At 43.0% G+C, this 17455-nt stretch overlaps 1 protein-coding gene across 3 annotated transcripts in view; it reads right to left on the reverse strand.

Moving 5' to 3' along the window:
* RILPL2 (Rab interacting lysosomal protein like 2) overlaps nucleotides 1–17455 on the reverse strand; it is a 132379-nt gene that overhangs the window by 69032 nt on the left and 45892 nt on the right. The window lies entirely within an intron of this gene.

Genomic DNA, 17455 nt, shown 5'->3' on the forward strand with positions numbered 1-17455 from the left:
GAAGAACAGCTGAAGCTATGATCTAACTATGTGTAATAGAATATTTAACTGAAAACGGTGCTTTAGGAATACGTTTCAACTAACAATGTTACTGGATTACATGTGTAAAAGGATAACAGTTTGCAATATTTATTATATGCATTAGATGTTGGCATTTTGCAGAAATAACATTTTCGTACTTTTTGTATGAGTTTATAAATATTTTTTCATAATATGCAGACCCTGCAAGGAGAGTGTGGATCCCGTCCCAACTCACCCGTGATGTTGGAGCGTTTATGGGCAGGCCTGCTCCCTCCCCTAGCTAACTTGATGGCGGCAGGTCGGCGGGACTGCAGTCCAGAAGATGTCGGGCCGCTATGTGTCCAGCTGCAGTATGCAGCGTCGTGCGCCTAACGAACACTGGCAGGGGCCGTGCAGCAGTGGACTGCCGCCATCTCTGGGAGTGCAGCAAACACCACAACTACGGTCACAAGGGAGAAGGATGGATGCTGTGACGGCTCTATGAGTCGACGCAGAGTCGAAAAATTGAGCCTGCACACCACCACTAACCCCCCAGGGATTAGTGTTTAAAAACAAAGGCCTTACTGCCAAAGGCCCATTAAACCACCAGGGTATGGTGAAATAAAAGCAGGCCTATCCTCAGACTTAGGCAGTGGTGGAAATGGAAAATATGTGAAGGGGATCCCACAAGGGCCAGGGTGGGTGCAGAGTTCCGAGGAGGCAGAGTTCACAGGGGGCGGGGCTGTGATAAAAGGATGTTCCAAATAATAATTTTAATAATAATAATAAGTTTATTGTGATTTATTTCAAAATTATAACTTTACACAAACTTAATCTTATAAATTACAACACAACAAGAAAACACAACGCAACAATTCACATAAGCATCAAAGCAAAATAATACAATTCACTACTTTCACTGCTTTCCAAAATGTCATGGTTATGCAAATTCATCAGTTCATCAATTCATCAGTCAATACGTAATGGTGTAACCCATCATAGCCCTAGATCTTAAGTCTTCGAGAACGGAATGACACTTTAATCAAGCAGTCAAGCAATGTCAGACATTTGACATGCACCCACACCCGAAATAAAGCAGTTTGCATAGCAATGGTGTCTGTTTAAACAATAATCCCAAATGGAGTCTGCTATGATTTCCTCAGATCTATGTACATGGATACCCAAATTGCACATATACAGTGGCCACAAGCTGGCACACTGTAAGTACATTTCTGGCTGATTCCAATTGACCTGTTACGCCGCAGATGTAGCAATGCCCATCTTCGATAGTTTTAAGCGGGGTCCCATGACTGACAGAACTGGCAGTTGGTTTGTGCGTAATTTCAACAGAAAGAGTTATGTCCAGGGAGGGACATAAAAGCAGGTATGGTTGAGTTTTCCTGCATCGATGGACTACATGCGATACTGCTTCATACCCCTTTAGTTTTGAGAGATGGAAATAGTTACTGCCAAAAATTCCATTTATTACATATCTTCACAAAAGATTTTTTCAAGTGGACATAGGACCCATTTCTGTTGTACTCAAAAGTCCAGCCGATCTCCGTAAAGAGCGTTTAATTCAGGGACTTGTAATTCAGGCCCCTGAATACCCTCTCTGTGTCGTAATTCTGCCCTACCGCTGCAAGCAGCTTACAGACTGGGTCAGAGTGAGATTTTAGATTAAAGGACCCCCTAGCCCAGAGTGCCATGCCCCAGAGTTATTCCATTGAGCCGGAAGGGCCCAAACCCAATACTGAATGCCAATAGTGTCCTTCTAACCTATTTAGCTAGCTTATATCATGAATGGCTAATGCCCCAAGACCATACAGGATGGCTGGAACAAAACATTGCTTATACAGCATGATGTTCCCCAACATGCTGTATCCAGCTTGTCCTCTGGCAAACATACACGATTGCAGGGTAAGATACTTTGCTCGTCTCTTTTTATGGGTCATTATCAGACCATAATCAGTCCGGGCATCAAACTCGAAGCCTAGACAGGAATAGGTCAAGGAAAAGTCTATGGTGCCAATTAAGGTGTCCATCCTAGTCCTATTGACCTTATTTCTGGAGACCAGAATTACACTCGTTTTCTCCAGGTTGATGGTTAAATCCAGTTGGGAGGCATATTTGGCCAGCTCATTGAGCATGTTCTTCATGCCAGTGATGGTCTGATTGTACAGGACCAAATCATCAGCGTATAACATGCCCACCACTGGTAGGTCTCCTATCCTCAGATGGCAATTAGATGTGGCGTACAAACGAGGGAGAAGGTCGGCAATGTATAGATTATACAACATAGGGGCAGCCACGCACCCTTGCTTGACACCCATATTTATGTGTGTGGGATCAGTGATTTCCCCCTCATTGTCCAGTCTTACTCTGGCAAAGTTGAGGACTAGAATATGTATAAGCCAAATCGGACACTTCAAGTCTCTAAGCTTTGCCCATAGTGTTTCCCTATTGACCTGGTCAAAGGCACCTCCAAAGTCAACGAAGGCAATGTATAACGTAGCCTCCCTTCTACTATGCGTGGTCTGGATAAGTTGATTCAAGACTCTGATGTTATGAGAAGTGCTTGAGCCAGGTCGGAAACCTGTCTGCGCGAGGTTAAGGATCTTATTAGTGGTTGCCCAGGATTGCAATTCCTCAATACTAGCGACGCAAAGATCTTTCCAGTTACGTCTAGCATGGACAGTATGCAGTAGTTAGTGACATTAGTCCGGTCCCCTTTTCTATGCACCGGAATAAGAACCGACCGCTGCCATGAAGACGGAATAGTGTGCTGTCTACAAACTCGTGAAAAGAGGATCAACAAAACCTGGGACCAATTAGTCGGGTCTTTCTTTAACACTACGTTTGCCAGGCCATTCGGGCCCGGTGCATTAGATGACTTAAGTTTCAATATGGTGTCCATCAGGATCCTGCGGCTCAATGGTAAAGGCCAAGGCTCATGAAAATGGTCTACCATAGAAGATGGCTTAACAATGTGAAATTGAGCAGATATGTATGTGGCCTATTAGGTGCCAGATATGCGGTTCAAAATTCTGATTAGCTTTTAGGTTGCCTCTCGGCTGGCCCGGGTAGATATTTCTTGGATTGAGGCTATTTTCAGCTCCAATCAATAGGCCACCAGCAGGCCGCCCATGCTCACCCTTTTTGGCTTGGGTCTGGAATAATACATACACGTCTAACTCCAACTCGAAGGGAAAAAATGTCACAGGCGGTAAGCCTGTCCCAGGACCCACCCTGGCAAAGCCAATGTTTAAAACCCCTTGTATTCCAGCTTAAGATAAAGTTATTTCACTCCTTCATTTCTTTTGGGGAATCATTCTCATCAGCCATTCCCATCCTTGGTCATCGTTGAACTTTACTGATGCCTGTGAGCTCTTATGAATAGATGTAGGTTTTACGGCAGCACGAGAGCAGTTGCACTCAGAACAACCCAGTGGCCTCACCTCTACCGGCAGCGGAACATCCAATAGAAAACCCAGATAAGTCAGGGAGGGCTGGTGCTGTCGTACGAGTGCCGCTGTCTCAAGTAGGCAACCATGTACCTGTGTTGTTTTTTTGCCATAAGTTACGCAGTGAAGGGATTTTACTGAACAGTGCCATAATTGTGGAATGGTTTAATTGGCGGCAGGCTTTGAATGTATCCGATGGGGTTATGTTAAGTTTTTTCTCGTCCAAGGGACCAAAAGGAACTTTCCAGGGACTTTTGTCTCGGCCCAGATCTTGTAAGACTGAATGTGATATATTAACTTCCTCATGCCCGTTAGTGTTATTTAAAGGGGGTGGGGGAGTCAATGTTCACATTATTAGATGAAATTTGCTCCTCTTGCAAAGTTAGTTCTTTTCCGAGTGCATCCACTACAAGCCATCTTGTTAAAGTTCCCACAGTCTGTGCAGACCTTCTCTTGCGTCATGCTACCCTCATTCGTTGTTTCTTTGACGTGATTTTGTTGCCAGGGCACAATGTGGAATTTAGCAGTTGAGTATCCACCAGTGGATTCTGTTCAAGAGGTACAAGTCTGCGTTTTGACTGTTTAATGGCTTTTGCTTGTAGTTTCTTTGTAAGTCGAAGTTTTTTCCTGGAGGGATAGAGCGTTGAGGAGTTCACCTCTGTGTCACTGATGTTCAACGGTTTGCTGTCAGGGCCCAGAGCCTCATCAGGAATTATAATCAGGAGGAGGGGCAAGGGTTTATGGTTTTGCAGACCATGCTTCTGAATTGCTTTCCCACGAAGATCAGTAGCAAGTGGCCCTTCAGCAGCTTTATAGTCAATGAACAGATTGTGCATTGCTGCTATAGTCAGCCCCTGGGCTTTTAGGTCCTCATGCATTGTTCTGCAGAGTTTTAGTAAGATCTTTACTGCGAAGTGTACAACTCCGTTGCTCCGCATAGTTCCAGAGGTTTAATGAGTACTACCATGCACTGAGGCTGAATGCGCCGTTTCAGATTCGTGGAGTAAATTAGGACTAGCAGATAGCCTTTGGGTAATTGTGGCAGATGCCTGCAACAAAGGAGCAGGTAGAGAAGAAACTGAAAAGGGGGCCAGGAAAGGTGAACGTGTGAGTGATGGTCGACCCAACTCTCCAGGTCGAGTTTCTGCAATTTCATCGAATTCAAAGTTGGTGCCATGACCAATTTCAGCTGACACAGCGATGGGGCCCACCAAAGGAACAGGAGGTCTGGTTTCACCTATATCCAGGTCAACCAGAGTGTTTCCCTGTAGGGCATAGCACAGTTGGAGTAGCGAGTCATTTTCCAAATCTAGAGGATAAGAGCTGTTGTCACCCTCTGAGGGGTGGTTTGAAGCCTCTACTGTTGCCAGAGCCACTGAGGGACCCGGCAACTTCATGGGAAAATATACATCCATTGGGCATTTCTGGGCAGATTTACGACCCCCTTGCAATCCCCCCGTTAATCTCCCTTGGTTCAGATGACTCCAATGCAGAAATGCACACTATAGCGTGTTTTCTTGACTGTAGCTCGTAGGGCTTTTTGGTGCAGCAGGCAGCAGCCTTAGTACGATTCAAGGCTTTGCCAGGCATAGATGCACACTCTGGGTAGATTATCAAAAGGTGGAGGGAAGTGAATCAAGGGGCACACTGAGTAAACACAGGTTGTTTCAAGCACAAAGAGCGCGTTAGAACTTGAGGGGAAGAACGGTTCAAACAGTGGCCCAGATAAGATTGAGGTGGGAGTATTTTGAGGTGGGAGTATTTTACTCCCCATTTTAAAAAGTTGCGAGTAAATGTGATTTCAAGAGAGTAAAAATGACTTTTCTCTTTTGCAAGAGAGCAAAATGTGTGTGACATCCAGCTGACATGTGCAAAGACTGTATGGAAAGCATTACTATGCGGCATCTTTCTGCATTGTGACAGAATCCACCTTTCATTATTTCTCCAAGGTCTGGCCATTTGATCTCTCCTGTATATATTTAAAAAATGAAAAACACAGAAACCTAGCCTATTACATAGTAAACCAAACATGAATTTTAATGTGTGTTTTGAGGTTCGATAGCAGATTTGTCTTTTGATGTTTAATGAAAGTCCTAATTTCCTGGAGCTATTACTACCTAATGGTATGCCAATGTTATGATACAACAGTGCAAAGAGGCAAGGACGCCATGCTAATTTCTATATCTAATTTCATGCTCAAACATTTATATAGCGCTTTTAGCAAACCGCTGTACATAGAACATATTTATCACAATTATCTCCAACCTAAGTCGGTACTCCTTTATCGACCTCGAAAGGATAAAAGGCTGAGTTGACCTTGCCGGCATTCTAACCTATAACCTACATTTCACGCACAGATCGCAGCAACAAGCTCTCAACCTGATAAGTTATCTTATTGACTAACATCTTTCAGGGGTCGGTAAACTGAGTATCGACTGAGATATAATAATCACAGTGCCTAGATGTTGGATGAATCATTTATGAAGCGCTACATGAAGTCAAATACTTATCTGGATTATCCCAGGGACAGGTTTTTCTGAGTTTCTATTTCAAATTACAAATGTAACTCATTTGTTTGTTTTTTGTTTTTGAACAGTGCTCGCACATCCTGGAGAGTCAGGTCTTCGATGTTTTAATTGTAGTCTTGATGATTTGAGAGGGCAGAACACCTGTGATCACCCTTGAGCAAAGACGCCACTGCCACTGACCATTTATAGTAATGTACCGCATTGACTGCAAGGTTGAATGGAGGTAAACTAGACCGTGCATACTCCTAATTTTAAACAGTTTGTATCATTAGAGTGTAAATTAAATTAGAAGTGTAAAAATGATCTGCATCCGCATAATTATGCGCAAAGCACAGAAAGTCTGAAAAATACAATTGTGCAAAACTGGTTTGCTTTCACTGGGGGAAAAAAAGCATAATTTGTTACAAAAGATGAATTCTCAATTGCAACTTAGTTTTCCATCTTATTAGTTATACAATCCTAAAATGCTAGGAAAATAAATATGCACAGTGCTTCAGTTTGCTCCATGAGCATCAACACAGCAGAAGCTGAATGGAAACAAACCATTCCTTTTATCACAGTGTGCAGTTTTTTTTTTTAAGGCTTCAGAGAAATACATTATGTTTTGGAGGCTTTTATACATTGCTTGCAATTACATCCATGTAGATAAATTGGACTGCCCTAAACTTGTGTGTAAATGTACACAGGAAAATAATAAAGCTGTTGTATTTACAAGATTTTCATGCGTAAAAAGGTCTCGTACGCACCTTATCTGGAGGCCTGGGTTCTATGGATGACTTTCCACAGTCACCGTCACTCCCACAAGTTGATCTATAAACCAGCAACCATTGCTGCGGCCTCAATGGCTAATAAGGCAGCTCTGTGATAGGATGCCCCTGTCTAAGCTGCTGCTAAATAAAGTCTGTAGGTGAAAAGTTGCTATTTGGGTATGTATAAGGACTTTTATGCTGCAGCATGTGACTAACGAACGCCTCAGGCTAAAAATAAAGGCGCCCCCAATTTAAATTATTGGAGAACGAATAAGTCTTTAGATTGGAACTCCTGTACCGGGAAAGTCACATTAATGCCAAACATGTGTCAATGGGTGCTGGTTTACCACATAGAAGAGCGAAACACAGCCTTTGTTGCGGGTGAACATCTGTGTCCGTAAAATGAGTCCCAGCTGTCATCAAAGTCACAGGAACACGGAACACTCCGCAATACGCTCTGCTAAGGAGCAGGCTTTTCAAGGAGGCTCGTCCACTGCGCAATGATGGAGGAAAGACTTCCTCTGAGCCAAGGAAGAACAGCAGCCGCAAATGGAATGCTCCAGGAACAACGGAACACTCAGCATACACTAGTTTAGTGTTAAAATGGCTCCATTTATTTCATAGCTTGAAACTTACTATGGTGTGTGTACTTTTCAAGCCATCTTCTCAAGACTACAAATAACAGAATCTGTTTGGGAAAGGCAATGATCAACGAGCCCCCAGCCTTGCAGGCTTGATCATGTAATCTGCTCTCTGTGCACAGTGTGCTCGCACAGAGCTGATTACATTACCAAGTGATCATTACATTTTCCAACTTGATTGTACTCTATATGCATGTAGCTTAGTGCAAAACAGCAAAACAGTGCATAGTTGAGCAGAGCACAGCTTTGTATAACCCAGGTCTGTCTGAGCAGTATGATATTACGTTCGCCTAGAAACGTAATATTAAAGCACAGTTTAATGGAGAGCGTGAAAGTGGAATGCAGCACAGGTTAAACTACCTCATCAAATCTTATTGTAGGAAGGTTCGAGTTTGCTTTTTTGTATAGCAACATACATTGCATGCCAAAGCATGTTAATCTATAGTGAGAGAGATAACAGAGGTGGACTTAATTTGATAAACTGGTTTTATTACTGGTTCCGTTAGGAACCATGATAAGCAATGGTAATTCAATGTCTCTATTTAAGTTAATCTATTTCAGTGGGTGTCACTTCAGGTGCAGGAAGGTAAGGTCTCTAGGCCACCAGAGACCAACAAACTAAACATCTAAACCTCAAAGCCAGTTGTTGCCAACAGGAACTCCTTCCTGCACTCCTATTGAGCCTAAGCTCTGTATATCAAGTATACCAAGTATACACATTCAATGTTCTCATTAGAGGTCATGGACCTTAAACTCGAGATTCAAGTCAAGAGTGTCAAACAAACAAAAATGTTTAAATAATGATATCAGAGATATGGATGTACTTGATACTTGCAATCACTTGCAACAAAATATATACAAATTAATGATCAAATCATTCATGGAGAATATCCCTCCTAAATTATAATTTCATAGTGTGTTATTCAATGGAACCAACATTTCAAAAAAATCAAACCGTGATTTCATACTTTGCAATAATAGAACCAATCATGTAAATAAGTGTTTTACATACCCACAAGTGAGTAAGATGTCATTTTCAAAAATTGACCAAATAACAAAGAATAGGGCTGAGGTATTAGGATTCAGTGAGGACGAGGCCCAGAGAATCCTTGGGCTCATTAAATCAACGGGTGATGAATTAACTACATCAGAAAAACCTGAAGCATTGATGAAAAAGCTCAAATGGACTATTCGTCAAGAGATTAATTTGAAACTACACACATCCACGCTAGAACAATAACACAGGGCACAAAGAATCCCGGCAGAGCTACTTGTGAACCTTGAGCCAACACTCTGCAAAGAAATTCCTATCTTTGTAAAGAAGTGGCGTCAGATCTTAAACAAGTGTTGACTCAACCTCATACTTCTAACTATTGAGGAATTGGCATATCATTTGGGAACTTTGGAAGACGAGATCGAAAACATCAAAACAAGCTTGAGTGCGGGCTTCACCAACGATCAGCTCCAGACGGTCCTAGAGGATACAAATCAGAAATTGGCAAAATACTAACAAGAACATGATGTCAAAAATATTAGGAAATTCAGGTGAGACACCCAAGATTATAAATTGGACATTGTTTATAATTGGCAAGAATATTATGGTCAACGACTGCCAAAGGTCTTCCAGCCTCGTGTCCCGAAAAAATTAACACCAAGCTCAGAACCATCATCTTCTGAGGCATCCAGCGCAGGGCTAGAGACAATAGCGGAAAGTACACCAAAGGAGGAATCTCCAACTTAATCTGCACCTGTGGACAGAGAAGCCCAAACAAGCGCTGCTTTTTTAGAAAAAGACCAACCAGGAGGGGACAAAAGAAAAAAAAAAACAGAGGAAGAAAGGGACCACAAAGAAAACCTAGTGGTTAATATCGCCTCGTATAGACTCTCTAAACATGAACTAATGGTATTACAGAAGGGCCTTTCCTTCGTGTCCCAACACTCAAGTACCCTTCTGAAAGAAAAAATAGACTTCAAGTTAATGAGAAAATTGAAATTTAAGGTATTTTTTGACTCAATAGAAGAAGGATCCAGAGGGGAGGCGACCACCGATTTCTTGGAATTATCAACTAAAAGCACATTCAATCCGCCAATGCAAAATCACATCTTGACTGTGTTTGAAAAAAAAAAAAGGTCTTGGAAGATATGAAGAAACTTCACTTCCACCAAAAGATGCACACTAACTTCTCTGCATTGGAACGACGTATCCTCAAGAAATTACTAGACAATCAGGAAATTATCTTCAAAACAGCCGACAAGGGCGGAGCACTGGTTCTAATGAACAAAAAAGATTATCTCGAGGAAGTCAAGAGACAACTCAGCGACAAAACAACATACAAGGAGATCCGATATGACCCCACGGAGAACGTACGATCACTAATACAAAATGTCTTAGAAGCAGAGGAGTGATTACTGAAAAAACACTCAAGTTCCTGGAGAAGGTCCCCCCTATAATGCCAGTGATGTACATTTTATCTAAGATACAGAAAAGATTAGACAAACCACCGGGACAACCTATTATAGCAGCAACAGGAGTATCCTGGAACCACTGCCCCAATATTTGGACAAAGTCTTACAACCCCTTATACAGAACAGAGCTACATATGTGAAAGACACTATGCACTTTCTATCACAACTTAAAGATGTCCGCTTTGTCAAAGGCAGAGACATACTGTTCACGATGGATGTAACCTCATTGTATACCAACATCATAAATGAGGCCGTCCTGGAAGCTGTTGAGTGGCTGCTGCTTCAAGCAGACTCTTGCTTGGGGGACAGAATCTTTGTCCTCACATTATTAAAACGTGCCCTTATGAATAACTTTTTCAAGTTTGGTGAGAAACGTGTTCTACAGATCTCCAGTACTAGCATGGGAGCGGCTATGGCACCTAGTTATGCCAACGCCTTTATGCAGTATCTGGATAATGAGTACATTTTGAATTCTCCACAATGGTTGCAACATCTCTCTATGTTCGTTCGTTATATAGACAATGTGTTCGGTATCTGGACAGGACCGGCAGAGGAACTAGAAATGTTCTTCTCAATGATGAACAATATGAATGAACGTATCAAGTTCACTACACAAACCAGTGATACCGTCATTAATTTTCTAGATGTGGAAGTTTACTTTGAGAATGACCGCTTGAACACGAGAATCTTTACTAAACCAACAGACCGTAACAGTCTTCTACTAGCAACCAGTTTCCACCCACAACACACTATTGATAGTCTACCCCTAAGCCAATTCCTAAGATACAGAAGAAACATCTTGGATACTGATGAATATAGACGACAGGCCAGCACACTGGAAGCTATATTTCTGGAGAGAGGCTATCAACCCTCCTCCATCACAGCCATAGCAAGACAAGTGGAGGATGTACATCGGGACATGAACTGGAGCCAAAACCAACAAAAACCGAAGGACAGTTGGTATACGTAACGTCTCACTGTACACAAAGTAATAAAATCAAGAGAATCATAAAAAAGATCTGGCCCATGTTACAACTGGACCCACAACTTCAGAATCTATTTCCCCAAGTTCCGATATTTGCTTATAGGAACAGCAAGTCACTTCGAAGTAGTCTTATCAAAGCTGAATTGCCTATAGCACAAACTAGGAAGATAAACTATAGAGGGACACAAACATGTCACAATTGCCAGCACTGTGGTAATATAATTACAGGCACCAACATCACTCATCCACACACTGGAAAGAATATTGAACTCAAAACATTCATGCACCTGCAATTCCGCCAATGTAGTGTATGCATTGAAATGCCCCTGTGGGCTGTACTACGTAGGCATTACAACACGTAAGGTAAAGCTCAGATGGACTGAGCACAAATCCAGTATCAGAACAAGAAGTACCAAATCCCCAGTAGCGGTACACTTCACTGAGGCAAGGCACTCAATAGGACAATTAAGGTGCGTGATCTTGGAACAAGTCAAATTAAGAAACCGGGGGGTGATCTCCAGAAAAGACTATTGCAAAGAGAGATCATGTGGATCAACCTATTAGACTCATTTACCCCAAGGGGCATGAATGCCGAATTTGATCTCATGTGTTTTGTTTGTGGTACTGATATCAACATATGTGAATTTTTGATGTGTACTAAAAATGTGAGTGGGTTCTACACATAGGCCCGCGAGTAATGGACTTCTAAATAGCCATATACAATTGTACTACCAACACGTGGTAATGAGGGAGTTTGACTGGCACGCTGCTAAAGGATGTAGGAATGGTCCTACGGTTGTTTACCATTATGTTAAAGAATGTGAATGGATTTATCGAGCCTGCGAGAGAAGGGGAGCTTTATACAGAATGTGTAGCTTGTCTTATCCCTTGCTTAGGCGAGGTCATGTACATGTACATGTATGTGTCCAGCCACACTGGTCCATGTGTATATATATATATATATATTTGTTAAACAATGTGAGTAGGTTTGTTATCAAGCCTGCGAGAGACGGGAAGCTTTATACAAAATGTTTAGCTTGTGTTAGCCTTAGATTAGGTGGGGACATGTACACCTATGTGTCCAGCCGCAATGGTTCACATGTCCATTGATCCTTGTTTACCCTCACAAATGCTCCAGGGACTTGCACTGTATATTTTGCTTATATTTGCTTTACCAGAGATGCCGGTAGGAGGTAGCGACATGTATACAGACCTGTAGACATAATCCCACAGTCTCTGGATAGCCTAAATAGTGACACACCACAAATGACTGCACGTTGTGGGAGGCGGGAGTGAGGCAACATGATCTTTGGGTCGGTTGTCTCCCGTTCCCGCTCTCCCAGTCGTGCTTTAACCTCAATCTGTAGTCTTGTATCGGATGCATTACAAATCGTATGCGTCGAGTTGCTGCACACGTTTGGACAGTCAGATATAAATCAGTAGGTAATCAGGAGGTTCACCTCTTTTAAGGAGCAATACATTTGATTGCACACTCGATATATACATATTGCTATATCTAGAAATGTTAACACCAACAGGTCAACTAACGCATAAGATCCCCGAATATGCATTGACAGTTACCTAGGTAACCATGCTTTCACGTAATCGACGTAGTCCACACCAAAATGTTGGCGGCAAGAACGCCGATAGGCATGTGCGGGGTCGCCATGCCAACTGAGATATACAGGGTCTGTGAGCCGCGCCGTACAAGGCAGGCAGTCTCACAGGACACGCTGATATTCTTGCAGGACGCGCTGCTATCGTGACAGGTAATAAGCGGCCGTGAGGGTCTCTTTAGTAGAGACCCTTACAGAGAATTCTGTAGAAAGTATTGCTTCGTTTCTGCCACCTCTTGGCTGGATACCTTTACAGAGACCTTCGATTGAGCACCCACGAGGTGCCGGACCACTTGTCACTGGTATTGTATCTTTCCTTCTCAAAGTTAAAACATCCAAGAGCAATTTAGCTTTACTTCCGTTTTTCATCACATGCGGTTAACAATGTTAGTTCCTGCGCTCGTTATACAATGTTGCCGCTTGCAACCTTGATTTCAACACAGACCGGTTTTGCATCGGCCATCCTAACTCACCAGGTGTGTTGATTTCTCTGATGCTACTTTGTTCTTGGAGCCAAGGACGATACCACAGTGGCTGCTGCTCCTCCCTGACTTGGTCAGCCTCTGGTATCTTCGACACACTATGCAGGATTCTTTAGCCTGGTTTCCTGTCCTTATGTTTTCTGATCTACAAGGGTTTCGAAAGTAACGGTTTCCTGTCAGAATGGTCAAGGGTATTTCCCTCCTTGCGAACCCTTCTTGGTTTGCCCTCCTTCTCCCCTTGTTCAGCTGCGTTCTCAAAACTGCTGATCCTTCATGTGCTTTGCCTCGCTCAGAGTGTGCTCTCATGCTCTGCCTTTTATCTGTGTGGGGAAGTTTAATGGAAGTCAGGTGTGAATGATTGTCAGTAATTGCCCGACTTCACCGGACCATAGTAGAGGGATATGTCAGGTACACTGCTCGGGTGAGAGTCTGTTTTCTCCCCGAGTGGGATGTCCGTGTGGAAGTGTTTGTGAAGGGAAAAGGGGCAGGAGGTAAAGTTTCCATGTATCCCTCCTGGTAAAATGGGGTAAAGGTGTTACAGGGGAAGGGATAGAGGGTCTCGCCATCTGGTGTTCCACTCCCACTCCCTGAAGACCCCTCACTCAGGTGATCCTCCAGCTCTGGTCCATCCCAGGCGCTGGATCCAAAAGCTATGGTTATGTCCTGGCCACCTGGATGACAGATACCCGAGGACTAGCGGGTGAGACACCACCTGGTTTCTCACAGTACCTTGAGCCAATCAATGAACTACAATTTGCATCTTGCAGAAAGCATGCACTTCTGGTAAATTCCCTGGACTCAGAGGGGCAATGCCTGTTCACATTAGCAGACAAAGCACATCAACCGGAAAGGTTAGATTTCGATTCACCCCATGCAGAGGTCGTAGCAGCCTGCGATGTTGTTTTGGTAAGCAAATCAACATGGTACTGGACTACCGCAAGATATACCACTGACTTTAGTCAGCAAAGGAATCCTTTGAGGACTCTCACAGTCCTTCATGAACTGGCCCGCACATGTGCCTTCAAATGCAGTAACAGATCAATGAGATCAACTCATTCTCCACCGGTACAAACTGAAAACTCAGGAAGCATTATGAATGAACAATGACCCATCTTTGGAACAAACCCTCAACATAACCAACACCATATAACATTCTATGCGATGCATGAAGGAAGCAAGTCGACATCAACTGAGAATGTATGCACGGTAAAATGTCAATCCAATAACCTTTGCAAACAAAAGGTATGATACAAAGCCCTGTTCAGTGACTGATGACGCATCATCAAGAAGCTGTACTTACAGTGGCATCAAACATGCGTGGTGCTGATCTGGGAGTCAGGTCTACTTGGCAAACTACAAGAACCCTCCAGCATTCAACCAAGTCTGCACAAATTGCAAGAAAATGGGGCACTTCAGTTCACCATGGAAAGGGGTCCAAGAACGTTTTGGTGATGGACATGTTTGAATACGATGACCTCTGTGATGGAAGAAACCAACTTGTCCTCAGCATCACAGGTGAACTCAGAGGACACCGCAGGAGAAAACAATGCTGCTTGAATTTCATGAATGAGGTTCTCTGAAATTGTTGGTTGATTCCAGTTTGAACTATACTATTATCATCAAAACTGCACACAGATAAGCATTTGGGCTCTGAATTGATTCACTTGATCTGCTTGATGTTGCTCTAGGGGCATGCAACGCCTGACAATCCACCGACCATCTTCCTCCTTACCGAAAGGCTTATATGCCGACCATCTTCCTCCTTACCGAAAGGCTTATATGCCTCGGTTTGTCAACAAAAGATAGTCACCTTCAAGAAGTATTTGCATAATAATAATCTGAAATTACGTCTTGTACCTCTCACGGCTGTTTATGTTTATGGAAGACCACATCATCAAGCCTGCTGATGCTGCATAAAGGCTCAACCATGTGGTGCTCATTCACAAATCTGAAGGTCTGTGCCTCCCTGTTAAACTCAGGAATTTAAACCCAAACATCATCGTTTTCCCTTACCAAACATCACAGAGCTGGTCCTCCTATTGAACCATGTGAAATTTTTCACAAAATTTGATTTGAAGGATGCATCACCAGATTAGTCTTCATCCAACCTTGGAACCTCTTACTGTGTTCTTACCATGATAGGGCTTTAGTATATTAGAATACCATCGTTATGACCTCAGTATTTCAAAGATTTATCACACATCTTCTTGCAGGCATTCCCAATGTTTTGTTCTTCCAGGATGACATACTAGTGTATGGTAGCTAGGAATACTCTTAAAAAGCCACCCTTTGAGACAGTCCTACAAAGAGTTGTATCCAGTGCATGGAACAGAAAATTGAACACCTCACATGTGAACTCTGGGCAGACAGTTTTCTTCCCGAAGTTCCTTTTGTTGATGCCATTAAACATACTAGTGCACCCGATACTACAGACCAATTTCATTTTTTTCACAGTCATTTCTCAGTATTATGCTAAATTGATAAACCCATTTGCTTTCAAGACAGGAACAATGACGGTCTACCAAAATAAGAGATCACCTTCTGATGAACGGACAAGTGCCAGGCAGTTTTCGACATTGTTAAGGGTGACATCATCAATGTTCCACACTGTAACACTTTACACCCCAATGTTCTCACCACCATTTCTGTCTATGCTAGTGTGAATGGGCTAGGTGCAGTGATACTACAGCCATACAAAGCACAAGAGCATGTGGTCGGATTTACTTCCCATTCACTCATAACCCCTGAATGTTAAATTCTAGCTTGTTTATCACCCACAGAGCATTTTTGCACCTACGTAAGGGAAAGTCGCTATGACCAGAGAACAGATGAAAAGCCACTGGTGCACATTCCCATTCCTGGTAACATGAACATCTCTTTCAGTGAGACTGACTAGCTGCCAAGTTGGAGGAATTCAACTTTCAAAATAACTTCACCCCAATCACAAAGTGGGATAGGCCTGAATGTGTAGTGTGGTTGGCAAAAGATACTTTCCTGGCACCAACTGATAAGCTATAAGTGAAGAAATGTGGCGTGACAAGAACAAAGCAGATTCCCTGCTGACCAACATGGCTCATGAGACAAGGATGACTATTCAAAAACAGTTCAGTCCTGGGCCTTCTACCAAATTGGAAGGTACAGAATGAGTTGTATGATGAATGAGAGGAACACACGGACCTCATTGGCACATTGTCACAAAGGGTAATGCCCAAGTGTGACTAAAGTCCCCTGTCTAGTTATGGAGGTCCCTAGAGGGGTGTAAAATGGGGCCAAGTACATACAGAAGCTAAAGGATGATGAGCCCAGGGACAATACAGGGAGGATACCCTGGTCACCCTCACTGGGACGTCTATCCCAAGACAGTGGCTAGGCAAAGGAATCTTGATCGATCACCTGCCCCTTTGGGAAGGACTGTTGCGGGAGGGGGGCACTATATAAACCAGGATCAGGGATGTTGGGGTCCTCTGTCCTCACAGATTCCTTGCAGGGCTCACTCTATGGACTTGGGAGGACATCAGAAGCATACACAAAAGAAATACATGACATGGACGGTGGACATAGTTACATTTTTCCCCACAGCGCTTGGATTTGGTGATGGAGTATACTGGGGAAGCATATCCAGGTTTTTGTGCAACTCGTTTCAAGACGTTAGTCAAGTTGTGTATGTATTCCCTATGACGATTGTTCCCCGTAAAATTCCCTATGATGATTTTATGAATGAGAGGGAAACACTGGGTACACAGAATCTTTGTATAATACACCTGGAGCCTTCAGGAGAGTTGTGGATGTAGCCCTGTTTTTTCTTCTTGACATATATCACACATTTGGTGTGATCAAATGTAGTTCCTACTAAACTGCACAGTGATTAGTTTGATTGTCTGCTTCTACAATGATATGTGATGCTTTTTCAACTCAGATGCCTGTCTGAAACAGCATTGAAGATGACATGGTGGGGATTCATAGTGCAAAGTGTGCTGCACATGTACGCTAAGCACAACAGTACAGCCAGGGCTGAGAAAACGGCTACCCCACGAGGGGGTGAAAGAAGGGAGAAATCAAACAGAGGGGGAACAGACTTGGAGCCTACACAATGCTAACAATGCTTATTATTATTATTATTATTTTAACCTGAACAACCCAGATGGAGTGAACTTTGTTTTTTGTTGTGAATACCGACCTATCCAGGTCTAGACAACTCCTGCCCGGAGAAGGGATAAACCAGAGCCTTTTCGAACTACCTGACAAGGCCATTTATCTGAACCTAAAGAACAATTGAGAAGCATTTTGTTTTTGTTGGTAGCATTCTACGAAATCAAGAGATTGTGGTAACTATTTGGTGGGGGTGGTCAGAAAACCAGCCACCATAAAGGTGGAGTAACCCTATACTAAGCTGAAGCTCAGATTCTATTTCTTTCTTTGCATAGTGTTAGGGCAGATAGCATAGTGATGGATTGAGGGCAGAGTTCATCTCTGAAACATCCTGACAAGCACCCGTTTGTTGTTCTCTAGCATAGGGAATCTGTC

Source organism: Ambystoma mexicanum, chromosome 10 (genome assembly GCF_040938575.1).
Source record: "Ambystoma mexicanum isolate Mex_15411 chromosome 10, UKY_AmexF1_1, whole genome shotgun sequence".
Classification (NCBI taxonomy): domain Eukaryota; kingdom Metazoa; phylum Chordata; class Amphibia; order Caudata; family Ambystomatidae; genus Ambystoma; species Ambystoma mexicanum.